Consider the following 24,924-nt stretch of genomic DNA (forward strand, 5'->3'; position numbering starts at 1 on the left):
GGTTATTGCCAATGTTTTCTTCTAACAGTTTCAGAGTTTCAGGCTTCACATTGAGGTCTTTGATCCATTAAGAATTGTTTTTTGTGCAAGGTGAAAGATAGGGGTTTAGTTTCATTCTTCTACGGGTGGAAATCCAGTTTTGCCAGCACCATTTGCTGAAAACACTGTCTTTCCTCCAGTAAATGTTCTTGGCCCCCTTGTCAAGTATCAGGTGGCAGAAATTGCATGTACTCATACTTGGCTCTTCAATTTTGTTCCATTGATCTATGAGTCTATTTTTCTGCTAGTACATGCTGTTTTTATGACTATAGCTCTGAAATACAGTTTAAAATTTGGTATAGTAATCCCCTCATCATTGCTCTTAGTGCTCAGGGTGGCTTTGGCTATCTGAGATCTTTTATGCTTCCATATGAATCATAGGATTTTTTTTCCAATTCTTTAAAAAATGTTGTGGGGATTTTGATTGGCATTGCACTGAATCTATAAATGGCTTTTGGTAGGAAGGTCATTTTCATAATATTAATTCTTCCAATCCATGAACATGGGAGGTCCTTCCATCTTCTGATGTCTTCCTCAATATATTTCTTTAAAGATTTAAAGTTTTCATTGTAGAGCAATGATGTATTGTCTTTGGTCAGGTTTATTCTGAGATATTTTATTTTATTTTACAGCTGTTGTGAAGGGGAGTGTCTCCATGTACTCTTTCTCTGATTCTTATTGGTATATAGGAAGGCTACACACTTTTGTAGATTAATTTTATAACATGCCACTTTCCTGAATGTGTTAATTTTTTCTAGTAGTTATCTGGTGGAATTTTTGTTATCTCTTAGATATACTAGCATATCATCTGCAAAAAGGGATAATTTGATCTCTTCTTCTCCAATTATTACTCCTTTAATTTCCTTCTCTTGTCTTATTGCTTTTGCAAGCATTTCAAGCACTATGTTAAAGAAGAGTGGAGATAGTGGAGAGCCTTGTCTGTTTCCTGATTTTAGTGGAAATGCTTCTAGTTTTTCTCCATTTAGGATAATGTTGGCTGTGCATTTGTTATATGTGGCTTTACTTATATTAAGGTATGTTCCCTCCAGTCCAATTCCCTCTAGGACTTTGAACATAAATGCATGTTAAATTTTGTCAAAGGCCCTCTCTGCATCTATTGAGATGACCATGTGGTTCTTGTCTTTGAACCCATTTATATGATTTATGACATTTATTGACTTACGAACATTAACTATCCCTGCATCTCTGGAATAAAGCCAACTTGATCATGGTGGATGATCTTTTTGATGTGTGTTTGTATGTGGTTTGCAAGTATTTTGTTGAGAATTTTTGCATCTATGTTCATTAAGGATATGGGTCTATAGTTTTCTTTTTTGGTTGTATCTTTACCTGGCTTTGGTATTAGAATGGTGCTGGCTTCATAGAAGGAATTTGGAAGATTTCCCTCCATTTCTACCTTTTTGAATAAATTGAGTAGTATTGGATGTAGATCTTCCTTAAATGTCTGGTAGAATTCTGCTGTAAATCCATCTGGTCCTGGGCTTTTTAGTAGGGAGGTTTTGTATCACTGTTTCAATTTCCTCATGTGTTATGGGTCTGTTTAAGCTGTTAATCTCTTCTTGGTTTAGTTTTGGTGGGTGCCATACTTTTAGATACTAGTCCATTTCTTTGAGGTTTTGAAATTTAATAGTGTATAGATTTTTAAAGTATTCCCTTATAATGTTCTGAATCTTTTTGGTGTCGTGATGTTTCCCCTTTCATCTCTAATTTTGTTGATTTGAAGGTGCTCTTTTTCTTTTGGTTAACTGGGCTAGTGGTCTATCAATCTTGTTTATCTTTTCAAAGAACCAGCTCTTGGATTCGTTCATCCTTTGTATTGTTTTCTTTGTTTTGATTTCATTAATTTCTGCTCTGATTTTTGTTATTTCTTCTTGACTGCTGGGTTTGGGTTTCATTTGTTGTCACTTTTCAAGTGTCTTGAGTAGCAATATTATGTCATTTATTATTATTTGTGTTCTCTCTGATTTTTTTAATGTAGGCATTTAGAGCTATAGACTTCCCTCTAAGGACTGCTTTCAACGTGTCCCAGATGTTTTGTTGTGTTGTATTGTTCTTTTCATTTAGTTCCAAGAATACATTTATTTCTTTCTTAATTTCTCCTTTGACCTAGTCATCATTCAGGAGTGTGTTGTTCATGTGGTTATTAGGATTTCTTCCAGTGTTGATTTTAAGCTTTATTACATTGTGCTGTGATAGAATGCATGGAATTATTTCAATCTTTTTGTATTTGTTGAGGTTTGTTTTGTGCCCTGGTATATGGTTAATTTTGGAGAAGGTTTCATGGGTGCCAAATAGAAAGTATATACTTTGGTGCTTGGGTGGAATATTTGGTAGATATCTGTTAGGTCCATTTGATATATGGTATTGTTTAATTCAGATGTCTCTATTAATTCTCTGTCCTGTTGACCTATCTAATGGTGACAATGGTGTATTGAAGTCCCTTATTAATGAGTTGGAATTAATCTGGGTCTTAAAGTCCTGTAGTATTGCTCTTTTGAAGTTGGGTGCACCAGAGTTTGGTGAATATATGTTCATGATTGTAATATCTGCTTAGTATATTGTTCCTTTGATCAGAATGAAGTGGCCCTCTTTATCTATTCTGACTAGGTTTAGTTTAAAGTCTATTTTATCAGATATTAGGATTGCAATGCCTACTTTTTTCTTAGTACCATTGGCTTGGTATATTTTTTTCCATCCTTTCACCTTAAAGTAATGCCTGTCCTTCAAAGTGAGATGAGTTTCTTGCTTGGTGATTGTAATAGTTTCTTGGTCAATTCTTCCTTTGATCAGAATGAAGTGGCCCTCTTTATCTCTTCTTATTAGTTTTAGTTTGAAGTTTATTTTGTCAGATATTAGAACTCCTGCTTTTTTTTAGTGCCAGTTGCTTAGATCCTTTGGGTATAGTCATTCCTTTCTTCAGCTCTTTGTATTGCTTCCAGAACTCTCTGAAGGCCTGGTTTTGTGGACATGAAGTCTTTCAGCCTATTTATGTCATGGAAGTTTTTTCTTTCCCCTTTGACTATAACAGACATTTTGGCTGGGTATAGTAATCTGGGTTGGCATCTCTGGTCATTTAGAACTGCGAATACTGTGGTCCAGGCTCTTCTGGCTTTCATAGTTTGCACTGAAAAGTCAGCTGTAATCCTGATGGGTTTTCCTTTATATGTGACTTGTTTTTCTTTTGCAACTTTCAGTATTGTCTCTTTGTTCTGTACGTTTAGTGTTTTTATTATGATGTTCAGTGGAGAGTTTCTTTTCTGGTTCTGTCTATTTGGTGTTCTATATGCTTCTTGTATTTGTATGGGCATGTCTTTCTTTAATTTTGGGAAATTTTCTTCGAAAATCCTGTTGAAGATCTGGTCCATACCATTATCTTGAGATTCTTCTCCTTCCTATATGCTTATGATTTGTAATTTTGGTCTTTTTATGGTGTCACACAGTTCTTGCACATTCTATTCTTGTGTTTTCTTAAATTTTTCATACTCTTTTCTTGAGTGATCTAATTCATCTTCCAGTCTTGATATTCTGTTTTCCATTTCATTCATCCTATTGGTGAGGCTTTCTCCTGTCGTTTCTAATTGGCTTATGGAGTGTTTCACTTCGTTCTTTATTTCAGCCTGAGTATTCTTCAATATTTCTCTTTTCTGAATTCGTTCAGAAGTTTATCCCTATCTTCCTTCAGCTCTATGATTACCTTGTTTGTGTGTTCTTTAAATTCACTGAATTCTTTCATCATGTTTATAATTGTTCTTTTGAGTTCCATGTCTTGTGTTATCTCTAGGGAATTCTCATTGTATTCCTCTAGAGGACTATTGGTACTTGACGTGGATATATTATTTTGGTTTTTCATGTTATAGTTTCTCAATCTTGTGTCAGACTCAAGCCTTCTTTTGTTGAGTTTAGATCTGCTTCTTTTTGTAAACTTTATGTGCCTTTGTAGTTTACTTGTTGGGCATGAAAACCTGGTTGGTCTAGGCTTCAGGTTCTCTCTTTTGATTTTATATTGGAGTGGCCAAATTGCTTTCATCTTGCTGCTCAGGAGTTCCCACAGAGGCCCAAGTCTGATGAGGATCAGATGCTCTCAGGCTTTCTCCTAAGGTCTGGATCCCTCCAGGAAAGATTCTGCCCTCAGGAATTTGGGGGCTGGCCTGGCCTGGGAGCAGGGCCCAGGAAAGATGCTGGTCCCAGAAAGCTTGTGGATGTGCCACCCAAGAATGCAAACGGAGTTGGGGTGGGAGGCCTGAAGAGCTCCTGGGGACTATTGGGAGGAACTGGGTTGGTCTGGATGCAAAGGATCAGGAAGCAGTGCAGACTCCCGATGGAGAGGTGAGCCCAGGTGTCTGTGGTGCCAAGACAAGAAATGGGCCAGTACCCAGGCTACAAAGAGAGACAGGGTGGGGGAGCTGGGAGGGTGAATGAGGCTGGGGGATTCAAGGCGTGGTGGGTTCCACTGGACTTACCCAGGAAAGGTACTGGCACCAGGTTGCCCAAGGTTGTATAGCCCAGGGAAACAAAGGGCTCAGGAAGTGATTTTTAAGTGAATTAGCTTTACATATTTGTGTAAGCAGCAAAGTTTTAAAGCTTGCACATTGTTTAATAGTTTATTGCATAAAAAAAGAAAAATGGACTTTTGTTTGGTCCTGTTTTACATTATCTGTCTAACTTCTTCACTGATTTGAATGTGGACACATGCTCCAGCTGCTCCAAAATGAATGCTATCATTTGTCTCTGGAAGCTTGACTCCTGGCCCTTTAACAATCTTATGAACTGAGTCTGGACTGAGAATTGGGGGAAAGCCAGTTAATGTGGTCACAGAACAACAGTACTTTGTCTAGCCAAAGCATCTAAACACTATTCCTTCTCCCTGCCACTTGGCTGAATGTACAGACAGATAAATACACACACACACACACACACACACACACACACACACACACACTTAAACTTTGCTTTCTTGATAGAGCACAGTAAAGACCCTGGCTTTTACCCCCATTCAGTATGAAGCAGTGCCTTCCTCTACCTAACAGAGCTGTTCAGTTTCATTAAATTGCCAGACCACTGGCCCTCATTAGCCCACTGCAGCCTCTTATTTGATTTCTGTTGCAGGCTCCCCATATAGGTAATGATACTAATTTTGAAAAGCTTTGGAGGTTACAGAAAAGTTAGTCCAGGAAGAAAGATATAGCCAGAAATGGTGCAAGTGATACTGCATGCCTGCCTTGTAATTCTCTCTAGTGAGACTGCAGTCTCACTGGAGCTTGGGGAACCACGTCTTGGTTTGTACTGGTTTATCTGCAATAAGTGGGTATTTATAGCTGCCACAGAGAGCTTGTGATGGAAAACTAAATCATTAAGTTAATACAACCAAAGCTTTCTAAAATATATGAGCTTTTCCTATACCCCGTTTTCCCTTATCCACAGTACCTGCTCCATCAACCTTCAACCTGATCCTCCTCTGTGATCCTCCCCATGTCTGCTTCCTCCACCTTTAAAGCTGACCAGGTTCCATCCCTGAGCATTCCTCTACAGCCACATATTCATCTTGTCTCCCACCTCCCTTTTTTTTAGATTTATTGTATGCTTCATTGTTGGTGTGTGTGTGTGTGTGTGTGTGTGTGTGTGTATGTGTGTCTGCTTGGGTGCTGGGAATCGAACTCTGGTCCTTTGCCAGAGCAGTACATGCTCTTAACTACTGAGTTATCTCTCCAGCCCCCATCTTTTCACTTTTAAGGATCTTGTGACTATGCTGGGTTCACCCAGATGTTTCAGGATAATCACCCATCTCAAGGGCCTTTGGCCACTCACATTGCAAAGTCTCTTTTGCCATGAAAGGTACAATATTGACAGTTTCTGAGGAATAGGACTTGGAGGGGGTTTGTTAAACTCCCCAACACACTGTAAATTCTTCCCAGAACATTTCTCAATAAACAGGTGAAGAGATCTGTGCAGGGTCCTCCAAAGTGTCACGGAATATAATAAGGAAGTGAGGGTTAGAATACTGATTAATAAACCAGACTCCTCCCACCCTGCTCTCCAGTATATCAGCCATGATACTCAGTAAAACCCAGCTGTGAAAACATTTCAGGCTCTAAGAAAACTACATTAAATAACAGACTGCAGTGATATGGTTTCTGATATTTGTTAATGATAAATTTAGGATATTTAGAGGTAAATTTCAAAGCTATTTGTGTCAGGAATTATTTCAGCAACAAACAACAGGATAACCACATAACAGTGGCTTAAACAACAACCATATTTAATTATTTCCTGTAACAGAAATCTCAGAGGTGGATGGTTCTAGCACGGGGACAATAAAGACCCCAGCTCTCTTTACCTCATTTCTCAGTAGTGATGTCTCATATACATACATACATACATACATACATACATGTGTGTGTGTGTGTGTGTGTGTGTGTGTGTTTATAAAAAATCAGTTCTGTTTCTTTAGAGAACCCTGAGTAATACATAACTCACTCTTTAAAAAACACCATAGTCTAATAACCCCAGTCCACGAGGCTGGATGTCTCAGTAGTCCCAATCTAGCTCTGAATGTCTGATGAATTCCAATCAGCTAGTCTTCAGTCTACAGCAGCAAGATGAACTCACCAGCGAGAGAGAAGGCAAGCAGCAAAAAGCAAGCGCTCTCCTCTGCCATGGCCTTTTATACAGGCTGCCATCAGAAGGTAACACCCATATTTAGGGTGTGTCTTCCAGCTTCAGATGATCCAATCAAGAAGGTCTCTCTCATTTCAGTAAATCCCAGATCCAGTCAAGTTGACACCCAGGATTAGCCATCACAAGTCATGAGAGGCCAGACTGAGTGGTAGGTGTGCTTAATTTGGGAATTATCACTAAGTAGGTAGCTATCTTTGAAGAAGTAGAAAAACCTCACAATAAAAAAAGACTCAACATGGTCCCTGGCTGGTTTGGAGTTCTAGGGATTTCTTTTCCTTACATACACAATTACCGTGTCTATCTCATTTTTCACAAGAAAGAAAAAGGACAAGGCATTAAACTTGGCAGTCATAGTCTTAAGTGACATCCTTCATCCAGCCCTCACTAGTTATCTACCTAGCACCTACAATGACCCTGGCACAGTGACCAAGCACCAAGACTAAGATCCTCACCTTGGGTAATTACAACATGGATGGTTAAGAGCACCTGGGGGTCAGTAGGGTAAGGAACAAGGGATTACCCCTCATGATAGGAGGGTAACTAGCCTTGTTTTGGGGTTAGAGAATTTGGGGAAGATGTGATATTTAAAGAAAGACTGGAGGGAAAATGGAAGTAGGCAGATGGGCACTAGCCTGGGGCTTGGAAGAGGAAGAAGAGCCCCAGGCAAGGGAACCAGTCTTAGCAATAAAGAAAGGTCAGGCAAATTGTGAAAATAAATGTAATTTTGTATAGATGTAATTTGACATAGCTGGGGCAGAAAGTGACTGGTGGTGTGGGAAGACAGAGCTGAGGTCAGAAGGTGTGTCTAAACTCTATTTCAAGGATAGTGGAGAGTTACATAATCCATTTGCTGGTGGGAATCAGGGCCAGTGGTGGATGTTTTTATTGACCTCATTGTTCTGTGATCCCTGTATCCACACTCTTGCCATGGTCCCTTGGTCAGCCAAGTGTACTTCTCTACTTCTTGACTTTGGGCCAGGACACATGGCTTGTTTAGGTCACTGACATGCAGATAGGAGGGACTATGTGTCACCCTAAACCTAGCGTTAAGAGAGCTTAGGTGTTTCTACTCATTCCCTTCTACCTCTGCCTTTGCCATGAGAAGAATGTGCCTCAGTCAACCTTCTGGGCCCAGTAGAAAGACAGAAAACAAATGAAACAGAGCCATCCCAGCTGTGCAGCCTGAAGCAGAGCCGGCCCAGCTGCTCCTACAAACCATAAGGGAGAATGAGATGTTTTTGTTTGTATGCCACTGTGATATTGAGGTTCTGCCACACAGCATTATTGTGGCCATAGCCAACCGAAGAGGCAGTCAAACGAGAAACAGCATGAGTAGGTAAGTAGGAGACTGCTATGTTGGCAGAGACTCAGACGATACTTAAAAACGTCAGGACACAGAGGTTTAGTATGAAGTTATGAAGGTCTGTGGTAGGATACCTTGGCTACCTATTCATTGAGATAGGGAAAGACAGAAAGAAGAAAACATGCTGCTATGTTGAGTCTGAGACCTGTAAGACATCCAAGCGGAAGTGTCCAGGTAGACATGAGTCTAAGGCTAGGAAGAGCAGACACAGATGGGCCATCCCTAGGTTGGTTTGGATATGGACACTCATGAAGAATTTAGAGCTGGGAAAATGTGATAGAGAAGGCTAAAGAAGTCAGCATTCAAAAACAAATTTCCCTCAGAGAGAGGGGCAGAGTCCAGGGAGAAGAGTCACTGGCAGCCAAGAAGAGAGCACTGGAAAGTGAAGTGTGGTCAATTCTGCAAAACTTGGGGAGAAAAGAGGCAAAGATGATTAGGAGCCATGAGGATTTACCTAATTTAGAATCAAGGAAAGGAAAAAATAAAGGTCATTTTCTGAGAAGATTAAACCGATCCCCACACTAGAAGAGATAGCCTTGGGCCCAAGCTCAGACAGTTCCTGTGAGCAAAGGTTTGGGTAGACCTTGGCTTTTCCTACAGCAAATACCCATGTCATCCTGGGCACTCTGCAGTGATGTTTGGCCCCCTGGGGATTTCATGAGAAGTAGCATCTGTCAGGTGCCTAGGGGACCACAATATTTCTGATTCATTTCTCATTGGCATGGGTGAACTTTCTGAAAGCCCTGGTAGCCTCTGCTCTAGCCAGCCTGGCTGTGTCATTAGATTCCCCAGTGGTTCCTGTTTTCAGCAGAATGATGGGCTCTTTGCCCTTGTGCTTGTATTCTGTAGGCCAGCTGTGGCTGCCTTACAGGGGATGGAGTGGCACTGGAGGGCAGGTGGAACGCGAGCTGTTGCTTGCACACAGACACACATAGCCATGAGCCCAGCACAGTGCTTGCCAGACCTCTTAAACAACCATCACATTTGTCCCCTCTGAGGCTGCTCGGGTTGGGGAATGCCAAGCACTGGAAGTTTGTTTCCCCTTCAATTGGAACTGACATTTTCCCATGATTGGATTACTTTGAAATAAAAAAATTGTAGCTCAGATAGTTCATAAATTTATTTCTGGTCCACCTTACAGCATTTATTACAAAGATTGATCAGCCATAGAATATGGGCTTTCTGCTCTTTATTTTCTGTTTTACTGTAGTCACCTTTTAAGACAGAGGGCAAGGGTCGTTGGCAAGGTGTAGCCATGCAGCTCAGTAGAGACAAGGTCCCTGTGTTCTTATGGACTCTTGTCTATTGTCTTCATTTCCCCAGGGAAAGACATAAAGTGTCCCAGGGGAGAAAGGTACAGAAGGCAATGATTGAAGACATACCAGAAAGCCCATGGCATGTCAAAAATGAGTCCAGGACAACCAGTCAAGAATAGTCATCCTCTGCTACTCCCATCCCCTGCTGTATAAAACACCATGACCAAAGGCAACTTATGGGAGAAAGAGTTTATTTCAGCTTACGGTTCCAGAGAGATAGGCGTTCATCAAGGCGAGAGAGTCTGGCAGCAGGCAGCAGGATGCAGCATGAAGCTAAGAGCTCACATCGTCAATATTGAACACAAAGCCCAGAGCTAGAACTGGAAGTGGACTGATGCTATGAACTCTCCAATCCTGCCCCCAGTGACATACTTCTTCCAGCAAGGCTGCACTTCCTAAAGATCCCATGATCGTTTAAACAGCACCGCCTACTAGGGACCAAGTTTTCAAATACTTGAGCTTATGGGGGACATGTCTCATTCAAACTACCACATCTGCAATGATATTTGAAGACACGTATAGAAGGGTTATCAGTCAGTAGTGTGAAATCAGAAAGCCAGGAATTTAGGAAAGGCATTCTGGAACTTTGGAGGGGAGCACTATCAGACTTTGTGTGTATGTATTATGTGACCTTCTCCTGGGGAGACATGAACAAGCATCTACTTATCAGAGAGTGCGCCAATGACAGACAAAAGTGTGATTCCACCAAAATCCAACTTGGCAAACCAACGAGTTTATTGGGCTTACTTACAGAGCATGGGTGGAGATTTTCTCTTCTTATAAGGGCATGCCTAACCCTAAAGCCACCATAGCATGGATGATGATTTCCCCAGAACTGTAATGATGGAGTCTCCCTTCAAGTAACCTTCCACCTTCTATATCCTCTAGCATGTCCTGAGACCATGCTACCACATACAGCTGGGGTAGAAGTGCATACAGCTGGCAAGGAGATAGAGGGGTGACTTAGCTCTCTGATGACCCTCCCCGCTCCTTCCATGAGGGAATATCTACAGGCTCACTATGGAGGGTCTTTTGGAATAGTCACAGCTGTTCTGATGGAGATGGTAATGGTTGATATCCTTAGAGAAGAGTGTTCTACAACAATATATGTTTGAGAGAGACTTATTTGTTGTGCATATATTTACCTAGAAAAGGCAGGCTCTGGGGAGGATGGGGGACCCAATAATGAATTGTCCCTGTCTTCCAGAAGCTTTATGACTTGTTGGTTCACTGAAACCCTGGGTAGGTTGAGCTTGAGGTTCTATGAACACACCATAAAGGCTTCCTGGTGAAGTGGAGTCTGGGCTGGCTTCTGTAGAGGGTCCTTTTATGTGAGATGGCTGTTCTCCAACTTGTTAGGCCTAGATTATGAGGTAACGAAGGGAGCAGAGGCTCCAGGCCAAAGCTCACTCTAAAAGTGACAGGTATACATTTGATAGCTTAGTGGTGTGCTTAAGAGTCTCCTAGACTGATACACTAGCTGTATCATTTGCTGGCTCCGTAACCTTTAACTTTTTGAGTCTCTGTTTGTCAAAAGGAGGACAGAAACAACTCACCTCAGAGAGCCACTGGGAGGACGGAATGGGCAAGATCTATGACAAGAATAGGACACACCAAGAACACTTCATGCTGTAAATACCAGCTCAGATGGACTAGCAGGACCTGATTCTTTGGGCATGGCTTTTCTAGAGGACAAAGAGAGTGGTGTACACCTCAGGTCTGCACCTTTGCTGGTGGGCCCTGTCCACACAGGATAGATGGTTTACCCCATCATATTCAGCTCAAGATTTAATAGACAACTTATTTTATATGAGAAAGAAAGTTTTTCTCTTCTGTCGGTTGTCCTATTTAGGGACTTCGGAGCCACCACAGCTCCTATGTATTTTTTTGTGAAATATCTCAAATTGGTTAAATAACATGTCCCCAACCCCACATTGAGATGACCAAAGACTAAGACCTGAACTATGAGCCCAGGCCTCCTAACAAATCACCTTACCCCTCCCACCTGCACTAAGCTGGTTGTACAAGGAAAAATAATTTAATTGGAGCAAGCCATGCATAGAAACAGAAAATGTTGCTTCCGGCATTTCCTTGGATGTTTTGATTTTAATATTAAAGCTAGTTTCACCCATAATGGGCAAATATGAAGTTATTGATTCTCTTAGGTTTCCCTGACATCAGAGAACAGAAACTGAGAAGCAAGCTAGCTCTGAAGAGGTAAGAGAAGGGAAAGAAGCTCCTGGCCCCCCTTTTATGCTATTAATGGGAATGCAGCTTTTCATTGTAACCTTTCCTGGTTGTTCATTCAAAGGAAGATTGTGGCTGGAATTATAACAATAGCAAAAGAAGCTGTTTGTGCAGCAAGTAATTTGTGGTAATGTTTTGTAATTGATAGTCATTTCTATTACTGAAATACTAATTAATTCATGCATGAAGCAACATTGACTTTTCTTGTGGTGTTATGACTGCCCTCCTAGCTTAAAATCATTCCTTATTGTGTTCTTTAGGTAATTAAAACACACTGTTTACTGGTCCTGTTTGTGGATGTTTATAGGACTGCACCCTCTGAGAGATCATAGCAGGCAGTTTATACAAAAGCAGCCACATGCAAGCTCTGGTCCTTGCAGTTGGATTTCTCTCTCTCTCTCTCTCTCAAGCATGCACACACACACATATGGAGGCCAGAGGTTGATGTTGAGTGTCTTCCTCTATTGCTTTCTACTTTCTTTGTTGAGACAGAGTCTCTCACTGGTTCTGGGGGTTGCCAGTCAGCTAGGGGCCTCTGTCATATTCACCCAGCACTGAGATTACAGGCACATATTGCTACCACGTCTGGTTTTATTTTCATCTGTGTGCTGGTGGTCTGAACTCAGGTCCTCATGCATCCATAGCAAGAACTTCAACCACTGCTCTGCTGCCTTGATGCCTTTCTTACTAGTGGAATTTCTAGACCATCCCTCAGTAATCTGATAAGACAGTCTCCCCACTGTTGTCTTCATTTGACCTATCTGTAAAAGGAGAGGTTCATGAACCCTGTGTGTAGAGCTGTCATTTTATAGCAATAACCCACCAAGTTCTGTTTGTTTTGTAGACAAACTAGAAATGGTTTGCTGAGAGGGTCCTTTTGCCTCTCCTAGACTGGAGCCTTTTGTTTAGACACATGATGAGGAGGATGGAAGTGGTCATCTTTAAGATTGCTCATTGTTCTAAATGTAATGCGCTAAATAGATCAATGAATATATTTCCTTACAGGAGCATTGAAGATCCTAAAAAAAAAAAGAACAAGAAAAGATTATTAGGCCAGTGTCTCTGGAGGATTCACTGCTCACAGACACGAGCTGTCTGTTCCCATTTAGTATCTCTGCATCTTCCTAAGGGCTGAGTTTTACTATTTGACTCCTTCTATCCCTTTTAACAATGAAGATGCTCATAAAATAAGATCTATTGAATCTCAAATGAGGTTCTCTACTGACACTTTATGAGATATTTCAGATTATTTTCCAAGTTCACTTATAAGATGGGAATACTTCTATTCCACTTATCAGACATATTAATTGTGTTTGGTTTTGTCTTGGGAAGACAGGACAAGATCAAAGCTCTTTGTAGAAAAACAACTTTAGTATGTAAATGCATCATATTGCTACTACCAGTTTTGAACTGTGGAGTCCATTGATTTCAGAAACCTTGAGAGATCAAGGTCATGAGTTCATAACAAGCAAGCCTGTTACTTCCATTCCATGGCCTGACATCATAGTGGTAATGCCAAACACCTGTAGTGTAAAAGCATGGTATGGGTTATAAGAAGCATTTGTACTGGTGTAAGTCCCAGAGTCTGAAGGCCTAAGAACCAGTAGCTCCAGTGTTCAAGGACAGCAAAAAGTGAATGTATGACTGTATTTCCATGTTTTTACTCCATTTGGGTGAATTCCCAGCAAACTGGATGGATGATGAACACCCTCAATAAATTGGATGAGTGTGATTCATCAGCCACTGTTGGACATTCATACTAAACATGAAAGTTATGTGACTGTCTACAGCTTTCAATCCTGGGTCACATCTCACCTTCGAGTTGGAGGTCCTTTGTAGGCATGTACTGCAACAGATACCTGTTTCATGAACTTTGTAGATTTGATCTAATGCCTAGGCGTCTCCCTCAGCTAACTTCTGACACTGCCAGGAGTCCTTTCGCTGTTCTTTCCTCTGTACTTGCAACATGACCTGTCAGTAAATGCTGGGAGGAGTTGCACTGGTGTTTAAAGTCACCAAACTTGTCACTCAGGGAAGTTTAAAAAAAAAATGCCATTTTTGCAGGAATTGACGATTTTGGTTTTAAGTTTGTATTTAGTCTGAGCTTTTTCTTTGGCTTTGAAAAAGTTATTAATGGGTTTTTTTTTTTCCTGCTTTTTTATGGATCCTCGTGTGGCTTGATTTGCTGGGTGCAGTTTTCTACATGCGCCTGGTACTTCTGTATAAAATCACCCCTAGCCAAATTCAAAATCTGTTATATGCTCTACTTGCTCCCTAATATGTCAATTGTGTTTGAACAAATTGGAACTTTGAAAAGGAGCATTATAACAGAACAGGCTATGTATAGAATCGTTCACTTCTAGCTCCTTAGCTCTGTCCAACAGAAAGCAGTAACTCAGCTTATAGTAGAGGAGCAACAAACATTAGTAACCACGGATCAAGGTCCTGAAAGACAAGAGGCCATCAAAAGAAGTGAGGGTTTAATGGCTGGTTTCAGCTCTGTAGTAGGAGAGAATGCTGAACATTTTGTTATTCTGGGTGGCAAGGAAACTATCACAGACTGCTGGGATTGTGTGACTAGGATGGTGGAGTTAAGTGAAAAAGCTTCCAGTACTAAAAATGGGATCAACAACATACAACCAGATTTAAATATGTTTTAAATTCATCCAAACTGGGCCTGTGGTACACGCTTATAATCCCAGCTGCTCAGGAAGCTGAGGCAGGAGAATCGAAAGTTTAAGGCTTGCCTGGGCCACAGAGTGAGTCCAAGATCAGCCTAGACAATTTAGTGAGATCCTGTCTCAAAATATGCAATAAAAAGAAAGGATGGGGATAAACTTAGTGGGAGAGTGTTTACCCAGTATGCATGAGGCCCTAGGAGCAATCCTTATGAAGAAGAATACGAGATAGTTCTGAATTAGGCAGATAGACAGGGGAGGAGGCTCCAGACAGCAGATGAGGCCCCAGACTAGATTCAGATATGTTCCAATTACTCTCACTTGTATCCAAGATGGTCTACTTCTGGGTTCTTATCTAAAGTTGGTCCTTTTGGGCTGCTTGCCAGGCTTTGTCTGGCCCTTGCTCTGCCCAATCAGGTTCCTGCTTTCATATAAATGAAAAAACCAACAACATGCATCCTACCCTGTCCAATCCTGAAGGGGCAAGGAGAGCCCAGTACTGCCCTGCCTTCTACCCTATGGAATATAAAGCCCAGACTCTCTAGAGTGTATCTGGTGCTCCAGCTCTGGACTACTCCCCTTGTAGGGGAATCTGTGTCTCTTTGCTGTATGGAGTGTTGCTTATGCTTTGATAAGCCTTGGCTGTGTGCAGTGACTGCGAACAGGTAACTCTACCTGGAGAAGCAAGAACAGATCCTAGGCGGCATCACCTAATACTGCCAAAAGAAAAAAATTCATTCAAGTTTGTTTAAATCCACAGGTTCCTAATAAAGGGGGGAAATAACTGACCATTTTTTTGGAGGATGAACAGTACATATTCATTATCTTGAAAACTGGCAAATAAAGACAAGAAGATAATGTGTGTTCTGCCTTTCTGTTGGGAGCTGTGGCACTGGGTAACAAAATCATAGATAAGTGAGAACATCTCGCTATGGAAGTGTTCCAACTAATAAAAGAAATGATAGAAGCAGAGTATCACCATTTTGTGGCACCCCTGGTGAATTAATGGCTCTAGGCTTTGAGCATCAACAGCTGCTAACATCACCGAAAGGGAGACATGCAGACATTATTTGCCTCTCGATGAAAAACACCACACCATCTCCAATCTTGCCAAAGGGATCAAATTTAAGTCTAATCAAGCCTGTGGATCTAGCTACCAATTTGCAAGAAATACAAAGCTCCAAGGAACATATCGAACTGTTCCTTAAATATGCCATCAGCAAAATCCAGACTGTGGGAAAGTTACAAGTTAAAAGGGAAAAGTTAAAATAGAAAACTGACTGGAATAAGAGGGAATCTAGGAAGAACTTGTAGGTTAAACAACTTTAAAGACCTAGTAAGAATGTTTTTTAAAAAATATCCAGGCTAAATATGGTGTTTTATGGAAGCTTTTTTTTTTTTTTTTCCTAAAGCTATAAAGAAACCTAGGAAGTGATTGGTTTAAGAATCAAGGTACTCAGAAATTAAGCCAAACTAGTGAAAACAAGAGAAACTACACTTCTGTGAAATCCTGCTTATGGATTGAGAGGCATGCCTACTACATGTCTTCATAGTAAGTTTTATCTTTTTCCCTTTTTGGGGTGTGTATGTGCAGGTATGTGCAGGTACATGTGTGTGAGTGTGCACATGTGTTTGGAAGCCAAAGGCCAATCTCAGGGGTCATATCTTATATGGCTATCTATCTTGTTTTTTTTTCAGACAGGATCTCTCAGTGGGACCTGAGACTTCCTGATTAGCTAAGCTGGGTGGCCAGTGAGCCCCAGGGATCCTTTTGTCTCCACTTCCCCAGTGCTGGGATTACAAGTACATTATACCATGACAGGCTTTTTACATGGATGTTGGGGTCAAACTCAGGTCTTCCTGCTTATGCAGCAAGCACTTTACTGAATGAGCCCCAGCAGTGTTTTCCCCAATCTGCTTTATTTAGGGTTGTGCATACGTTTGCCTCCAAGTCAGTTTGTATCCCTTGTAGCAACCATTGGGTCCTCACCTACAGGATGGAGTGCTCTGAACCAACACTGTACCTTCTGTGATTGGAGGCAGATTGCTGGGATGAAATGAGCAGTTATCTACTCCCATACCTCTTCCCAAAGGAGATCACAGGCAAATTCCAGTGTTTGCTATTTTTCCCTCCTCTATCTATCCAGGAAATTCAAAACACAAAAGCAAAAGCTAGGCCTACTGGAGTTGTTTCCATCACTATTGTTGCAGGAGTCCCGGAGTCCTATTTGGCTGTTTCACGACAAGCCAATTAGATAAAGATTGTTAATCAGAGTAATGAAGGGACCAGAGGAAAGAGAAGAAGGGCAGGAATGTGGCAGACACAGTAATGGAAGACAGGACCCGACCCCCCCCTCCAGATGTTTTATTCAGGCTATTTGCAAATGAGCCAGCAGAAACAGCAACAGCGTTAACAATAAATGAGATGCACTGGCCTGAGGAGAGGATAGGAAGGGAGATATGAGACTCAGTCCTGGCCAGCCAGGCTCACTGGCTCTTTGTCGGGTCAACTAAGGTAAGCCTGTCTCAGGTGGCCTTGCCTGGACATTCAACCTTCTGAAAAGCCTCATGTCCAATTTGTTAAATTCTATTTAAAAGCTCAGAGGTTTTCTAACAAAGGGTCAGGCTACTTATAACCCAATGACTTGACATTTTAACTCTAAGATTCATTGCTGAAGTTGACACAGTTCAACCAACCAACACTAGATGACGACTGTTCTACTTTGTGAAAATAAATAACATTTGATTTATGTATTAGAATTAACCATTCACTTTGGCAGACACTGTCAAACGTTTTTCACAATAATCCTTAATCAGAACGAGTGGCCAATTTAATAAATAAAGTAAGTAAGTTACGCAGGCCCTGAAAGTCCTTACATCCGAGAATTCAGGCACTCCACAATTCTTTCAAGCTGGAAAATTGTCATAAACTCAAATGTCCCCCACTTATCAATTTTCCAGTAGTACACAGGTCCTTCTTCTATTTAACCTCTATGGGCTGGTCATGTCTGTAGCTAAGGACCAAGCCTGGTGAGAAGCAAGAAATCCCGGTGGCTAAAAATCCTATTTTATTTTCTTGTCTATCAAGTTGCCAATTTTCCTTTCATGTAAATTCCAATTCTACTATAACTAGCAACTTCCTCTTTAAAAAATGATGACTAAAAATAGATAAATAAATCCAAAAGATACATTAATAAAAAATGATGGCAAACCAGTCACACATCTTTCACTCAAAGACCAGTGTTCTCATTTCTTAATTCCAGAACTCACACTCTTCAAATGCTGCAGCCCAGCAGTTCCTTGATGACAGGGAAGATTTGCTTTTCCCACCTTTTTGCAGCCTCCATGAAGCTGGACTCCCAGTAGAGACACATCCTATGTCCATGATCTCTCCCAGTACAGCCACCCTGCATTTCTGCTTCATGCCTGTTAGGATTCTCAACGGAGGTCTCTCCAGCAAAGGGGAATAAAGGAAGGCCGACTTTCCTTCTGAAGCTTACACTAAAGTCTCTGATGGGGGTTAGTTGGTAGAGTGCTTGCCTAGCACATACGAAGCCCTAGATTTGATCCGCAGCATCACATAAATTGAGTGTGGTGACACATGCCTATAATCCCAGCACCAGAGAGGTGGAGACAGGAGGATCAGAAATTCAACACTATCCTTGGATACATATCAAATTTGAGGCCAGTCTGGGCTACATGAGACCCTGTCTCAGGAATAAAACAACAACAAAAGACAGCAAAATGAAAGAATTTCTGCTAGTCTGCAGACACTGGATTTGTGTTGGGTGGTTAGTAAGACCTGAAACACTTAGATTTGAGTAGTAGTCCCTGACACCTACCTCTTTCAGAGGTTCTCCAACATATCTGACACTCCGGGAGGCCATAAAGAAAAGGCAAAGAGACAGAGAGAAGCAGGGCTCCACCACACCATGGCTGACAGGCCTTGCTTCTCGGAATGTGGTACTCAATGCCTCAGCAGTGTTCCCATCACCTGAGAGCTGCTTAATAATGTAATCCTCCAGCTCCCGTCCATCCAAAACACTAACAGAATTGGAACTCTAACAGATCTTCAGGGGAGTAAGTATACATTAAATTTTAAAGACTGAGCTAGAGGGCATAGCTCTGAGGGTCCTGAAGAGAGTTCCCAGGGACCACCACCAGCAGCAGCAGCACCTGCGAACTTTCTAGAAATCAGCAACTCTAGGGGTGAGGTCAAGACACCTGTGCTTAAGAAGCCCTGCAGGTGATCTGCGTCCTGGGAAGTTTTGAGAAGCTCCAGGTAGACGTTAACCTCTCCAAGCCCTGGCTCCCCTACTTTAGACACAGCACCTAAGGCTGCCATTTTGGCTGCTACTTCGGAGAATGGAAGGAAAGCTGATGTGCTTTGCTTTCTCTTTTCCGTTTGATTTCCTATAGAATGGTTCTTAAGGCTCAAGCTTCTGAACAAAATCTCTTCTTCTCTGTAATTTAATGCTTCATTTGCATTGCCAATACTTAACAAAGGGAAAGAAGTACCAGGAGACTGCTGGTCAAGTGCTGTGTTGCATCTGATCTGGGAACAAAAAACCAGTTTATCGTCCCATGAGTCATCAAGGATAGAGAGCCAAGAAGAAGGGCTCTTTCAGGTCACAGGTCAGGCTGGGGGTAGGGGTGGATGGGGGTTTACCCATCACTGGCACAAGAAAGAGCCAGACAAGGGAGAGGTCTACACAGAGGGAATGAAATATCCCAAATCATAGAATCTCTGCCAGTCAGAAAACAACCTAGCAACCTCCCATTCCATTCAGTGCCAAGGCTCCTTCTCTCCAGACCAAGGATGTCAATTTCTTCACTCTGTGGTGGTACCATCAACACTAGCACCTCTGAACAGAAGGGGCATGACAGTGACTATTCATTCAACAAGTCTGTTGATGTTGTTATATATGCCAGACCTGGTATATGAAAGCAAACACTATCCTAACCTCTCAGAGTGTACATTCTAGTGAAAGAAATGACATTGAGCTCCCAAGTGAGTGTGTAACTACAATCTATGGGCCACATCAGAAAAGTGTGTAATGGGGAGCCTGACTTAGTCTCAAATGAGCAAGGGTCCTATGAGGAAGGAAGAAGTTTGAGTTGGGGTTCTGAGGAATACATAGGAGTTATCCAGGTGAAAGCAGGCATCGGTGTTTCAGATAACATCACAGATAAAAGGAAAGGAGGTGAATGGAGGCAGACCTTGGCAAATGTAAGCACTAGAAGAAACAAGAGACCCAGACATAGCAGAGGGAGGCGTGGCATCAGCTGACACAGAAGTGGTGGGAGGAACAGGCTGCACACACTGTAAGGCCTCAGGTTGTTATTATAACAGCAGTCAGAACTTTAAAGAAGTTCTAAGCAGAAGAATATCAGGTGGGTTTATGTGTTGTGAAGCCCACTCTAGCTGCGCCCTGGAAAGAGCAGTACAGATGGCAAGAGGATTCTTCACACTGTAAAGTCACTGCAGTGGTCCAGGGGTCCAGTTCTGGGGAAAGGTAGGGGACAGATGCAGGGCAGAGAGACTTAATGAGCTCACAGTCCTGGGATATGGATCGTAAGGGAACAAGAAGGTATCAGGATATCTCTCAGGTCACTAGACAAGGGATGAAAATAGGGTAGGAACTGGGCTAGGCAAGAGACCATTAGCTACAAAAATAAAAGAGGCACACTCAGAAAGAACACATGACAAAATCCAGGACTGAGTAGTTGGGCACAGTGGCACAAGGTTGTAATCTCAGCCAGTAGAGAGGCTGAGGCAGGAAGGTTTCAAGTTGGAAGGCAGCTCAGGTTACATAATGAGACCCTGTCTGAAAATAAAATTTTAAAAGGGCCATGGGTACAACTCAGTGGTAGTATGTTCAAGGCCCTGAATTCAGTCTTCAGTACCACAAAAAGAGAAATAACAACAAAAAAGGACTCAGAGTGCCCAACAGCTCTGTTATTAGGATTATCTATTGTGTCAATTACAGTCTTCTTCCTTCTAGTACTGGCCCTGGGTTTGCTTCTTGGTTTATACCTTCAGCTGCAGGCAGAAGGAGAGGGGAAGGGGGCTGGCTGCAGACTAGCTCATGTATGTCTGCTGGAGAGATGAAAACTAAATGGCTTTACCTACTTAGAGCGGCAGTTTATTGCCTGTTTAGCTTACAGAGCAGCAATCCCCTCCCTGAAGGGGAGGGCTGCATATAAATGCAATTTAAATCTCTGGCAACTATCTACAAGCATCCCTTAATGAATCACTCAAACCATCATGGGCCTCCAAATTGGTTCCTGTGATCCTTTCATCTTCCAGGTTCCTGCCTTCAAAGTTTATAACTGAATTGGAGGATATTTACAGCAAATAGGACATTTTTGTGAGCCTGGGGGAAGGGGCCTTTGAGAAACCAACAATAGAGAATTGCAGAAAATGAATCTGGACGGGAGGGTGGTTTTGTTTTTTGTTTTTTTTTTTTCTTTTTTCTTTTGTAGGACAGGTGTGGGAAGCAGTGCTAAGGATGGAACCCAAGCTTCATGTATGCTAAGCACATGTTCTACCACAGAGCCACCCGGGACCCTCCTGCAGGCAGGGGTCTGAAAGGCAGATTTGTGTTGTCTTGATCTGTCATTTGGAAAGCTGTGAAGAAAGCCACTACAGGGTTTAGAAATTATTTGTGTGGAAGACCAGTGAAAAACTATAGTAAAAATTGATTATATACTTAACCTGTTTAAAGATGAGGAATTAAGATGGATCTAGATTTCTGAGTTAGTCACGATTTGGACAGTGATCAAAGAGTACACTCAAAAGAAATAGTTGAGAATAAATTAATGAAGAAATGGTTCCTAAGTAGTATTAATGGAAGCCAAATGGGGTTAGCAAAACCCTAGGCTATCTGAAAACTTCCAGCACTTCAAGGAGTGAAAGAACAGCCTGGCTAGCTGGGTCTGCAGAGAAAACAAACCATTGAGCAGTGGCACCCATCGGGAGGAAAAACGGGAGTTAACCACCCACTCGCCTCTTACCAAGCCTCTTACTGGCCCAAGGGAACCGGAACTGGAAAGTATGGAGACCTGGTGATTTATGGAACCCACTGCTTGGATCTACACAGACTGCTAGGCACAGAGCCCGGCAGAGGAAGGTGCCGAGGCAAAATCGCTAGCTGAGCCAGGGATAAAGACCGGGAGCAAAGTCTGGTCTTGTGAGCCCAGAGGCCAGTTCAAGTTTGCATATTCATGGGGCTCAATACATTTATGCAGATCAATGGGTTTCATTACCAATGCGCTTCTGGTTTCACGATATAGTTGATCCCACACCAACAGCATTAAACAAAACCACAGAAAACAGAGTCCCTTATGGGACATGCCCGAGTGAGGCCGTGAGGAACTGTGCTGAACAACACTGCGTGGTGATTCCTGGGTTTCCCTTCTGAAGTCAGTTGTGCCTCTGGCCAGTGGCCTGTTTTAAAATTTTTCTCCCTTCTGAAAGGAGATGTTTTGAATTATTGATGAAATCAGACTTAAGTTTGGGGATTGCATGTCTCTATCCTGCCTGCTGTTTGTCCAGTAAATAGCATTTCCTTTGTAAAACTGGCGCTTTCATCTCAGGGCTGTGGATCAGACTTAAGCAGACATAGAAGTTTCCCTTGGAGAAACCCTTTGAGAGGCTGGCAGGCTTTGATTTGCGCCCTCTGGGATGCAGTCAAAACACAGAGGCTGCCAGGACACTTTCCCCTTGGCCCGGTTTTACTTCCTACTGTGGAGCGCACACAGAAACAGACTTTGCTCCTGGTCTTTTTCCCTGGCTCAGCTAGATAGTCCTTCACTGGAATTTACTCATTTCTGAGCAGTTAAAAACGTTCCCTTTGATGAATCACAGAACCCCTAAAGGCCCGAAAGGAGCTGGGTAGACCTGCTCAAACACTGCCCTCTGCTGGAAACTTCTGGGATTGCTCATCCTCGTGGAGGGCTTGGCCTCCCTGAGCTGTTAAGAGAGGCAGTCTTAACCAGGGTTGTGGGGACACACATGACATCGATTGGGGCTCTTTACCTGGAACACCTTTATCATTAGCAATCTAGATGAAAAAAGAAACAATATGATTTAGGAAGACTTTTCATGATTTGCCATAAAAAATAATTATAAGCAGTGTATGAAAACTCAAAATGCATACAAGACTAATACAACACCAGGAACATCTGTATGACTGAAAATACAATAAACAAAGTTAAGAGACAAAAGCATAAAATGCTGTCAATAAAGGATCAGTATCTAGAATATATAAAGAACCTCTACAGATAAAAAAAGGATTTTTAAAAAAATCAATAGAAAAATATTCTAAAGATATAAAATGGGCAATTTACAGAATAACCCAGAAGAACATAGCAAAAATATTCAGTTTGGGGACAGGAGAGATGGATCAGTAGTTAAGAGCACTTGCTGCTCTTTCAGAGGATCCAAGTTTGTTTCCCAGCACCCACAACATCTGTGGTTAACAACAGATGGCTAACAACATCTGTAACTGCAGTTCCAGTGAATCCAACACCTTCCTCTTGCCTTCATAGGCATTGCATGCACATGGTGCACTTACATGCAGGCAAAACACTCATACACATAAATAAAAAATGTTTTTTTATAAATACCCAGTTTGATTAGTAAGCAAAATTAGGCATTCAAATATCAGAAAGATCATTTTTCTATCTTCAAAATCCAAACCAGTTTATTTCCATATTCTGATGGCAGGATTGTAAGCTAAGCCTGATCCATTTGCAGAGTAATTTGACAGTAGCTATTACAATGTGAACTGACTTAAATGATCACCCAAATGGAGTTAGCTAAATAAATTAGCTCATCCATACCACAGACACATATATTCAGCAGGGTTTTTGCTTGTTTGCTTATTGCTGTACTAGGTATTAAACCAAGGACCTCATGCATGCTGAACAATCACCCTACCATCAAGCTACACTCCCACCCCCATAAATGATAGTTTTTAAAAGGTACATTGCATTGCTGATATGAAAAGTTGTCAAAAAGCTATTGTGGAGTGAACAAAAATCAAGCTATGGAATGATACACACTGTGATGACTTATATGTTAAGATACCAGTCACATAATACAATATCACATCTTTCTACAGCTGTAGATAACATATGTCTTTACTGCACTGTAAAATGTATAAGGCACATCTAACTGATAGTGGAAGTTACCTCTAGGGTAGAGATGAGGATGAGCATAGAGGGATGTTAATATATAATTGAAGGTAGTAAAAACTGCTTTTAGATTTAAAAGAAGAAACTCTTCTTTCTGTTATTAAAGCACCTGGGATGGCCCAGGAATCATTGAGCTAAAAACCAAATAGTCCCTTAGGTGATTTGTCAGGGGCTACGCCATGGAGATGGCGCCTTTCAAACAAACTACCCAGTGCATCTAGCTACACATATCAGACTTGTAACCATTTCCCATTTGATATTCTATTTGTAAGTCAGCCTTGGTTCACAAACCCAATGGTAATGATCCTAGTTAAGGAGGCTGATGTTAAATATAGTATCTCATTTAAAAATTCTGTCTCTCTCTCTCTGTCTCTTTTTTCCTCTCTCTACCCTCCTTCTTTCTAGATGAGGTTATTTAGGTTTAGAGATATTAAATAGCCTGTCCAAGGATAGTTAGCTGATATGTGGACTATTCCTAACCCTAGAGCTCACATGTTAAAGGATTTAAACCATGTTACACAGCCATGAACAACTTTGTATTCTTGGTAACTTTGAACTACCTGCTTCCTTTGAAGTTTTCTTGGGTTCGCTTCCATTCCTGTCATGACTATATTTTTTGCCACTTTGTTCAGAATCAAAATGGCAGCTGATCCATTTGGGAGAAAAATTGATCACAGGTTGAGGTGCAATTTACGCCTTAAGACAACCAAGAAGCTCAAAGACAAAATGAATTAAATCAGAGTAGAAGAATAATCTTCAACAACAAGGTAACTTCAAATACTTAGGAATACATTTTAGGAACAAAGCTAATTAATAAAAACAAAGATTAAAGTCCAATAATAAAGTAAGTCTTGGAAGATTCTCTCATAGGATTCAAATTGGTCCATCTTCCTCATCTGGGCATTTTGTATAGCAACACCATGTGCATCCCACTGATGCAGTCACTGCCAGCCCATTCCTGCCAGGCAAAGAACACACCGCTGCATCAGAGATTATGAGATGTATCCCCAGTGGGTTGTTGAGTCTCCTCTGGAGAAAAGGCTGGCCTCTTCTTGCTGTAGGGAAGGTTTTTCAGGGGTGTTCCTGGAATAACTTGTAAGTAGACAGGGAATTAAGTTTACAAATTAGAACTGTGATCTCCCACCCACCTTTGGCACTTCACCCCCATTAAAAATTAATTAACCTTTATTTGTTTTGTTTTGTTTTTAAACTTCAGAACAGGTGTGTCTATGAATAATGAATAGGCTGGCAGGCAGCACACGGGTCTAAAAGCCTGGAAGCCTGACGGCAAATGGGATCCAGAATGTGAAGCAAACACAGTGGATTTTAAGTAGCATCACGTAGTCAAGGAGCCTAAGAGAGCACAAAAACTGCTCTGCAAATA

This window comes from Nannospalax galili, unplaced genomic scaffold (assembly GCF_000622305.1).
Source record: "Nannospalax galili isolate Female #2095 unplaced genomic scaffold, S.galili_v1.0 scaffold285, whole genome shotgun sequence".
NCBI lineage: Eukaryota > Metazoa > Chordata > Mammalia > Rodentia > Spalacidae > Nannospalax > Nannospalax galili.